A 944-nucleotide genomic window follows, 5' to 3' on the forward strand; every position below is an offset into this window, starting at 1 on the left:
GATTCGTGCATACAGGCAGCAACTAAAACTCTGTAAACCTGCTGTGAGGACATCTAAACAGTGGACCAGTGAGGCTGTGGAAGATTTGCGGGCGTGCTTAGACTGTACTGACTGGGATATGTTCACGACTGCTACCAATAGTCTGGATGAACTCACAGAGGCTGTGTACATCAGCTTCTGTGAGGACTGCTGTATCCCAACACGTACCAGGGTGAACTTTAACAACAACAAGCCCTGGTTCTCAGCAAAGCTCAAAAGGTTGAGGTTGGAGAAGGAGGAAGCGTTTAGGAGTGGGGATAGAGACAGATTCAAGGAGTCGAAGAACAGGTTTAGCAAAGCGGTGAGAGAGGCTAAACGACTGTACTCAGAGACACTAAAACACCAGTTCTCTACTAACGACGCTGCTTCTGTCTGCCAAAGGGCTCAGGCACATCACCAACTACAAACCCAGAGCGCCCCACACCACTAACGACTCCCGCCTAGCCAACGACCTGAACGAGTTCTACCGTAGATTTGAAAGACAATTGGACTGTCCTGAACCACCCCTTCCCACCCAAGAGGCCCCATCCCCCACCCATACTACAGAAACGACTCTCTCCTTTCAGGAGGGAGAAGTTAATGGGCTTTTCAAGAGGCAGAATCCACGCAAAGCAGCCGGGCCGGACTCTGTCTCTCCAGCCACCCTCAGGCACTGCGCTGGCCAGCTGTCTCCGGTGTTCACCAACATCTTTAACACCTCCCTGGAGACATGCCATGTACCAGCCTGTCTCAAGTCCTCCACCATCATCGCTGTGCCCAAAAAGCTAAGGCCAACAGGACTAAATGATTACAGACCGGTCGCCCTTACATCTGTGGTAATGAAGTCTTTTGAGCGCCTGCTCCTGGCACACCTCAAAGCCATCACAGACCCTCTCCTGGACCCCCTTCAGTTTGCCTACAGAGCC

The sequence above is a fragment of the Petromyzon marinus genome, unplaced genomic scaffold, assembly GCF_048934315.1.
Source record: "Petromyzon marinus isolate PM22_M1 ecotype Great Lakes invasive population unplaced genomic scaffold, UKy_Petmar_22M1.pri1.0 PM_G_Scaffold_149, whole genome shotgun sequence".
Taxonomy (NCBI): domain Eukaryota; kingdom Metazoa; phylum Chordata; class Hyperoartia; order Petromyzontiformes; family Petromyzontidae; genus Petromyzon; species Petromyzon marinus.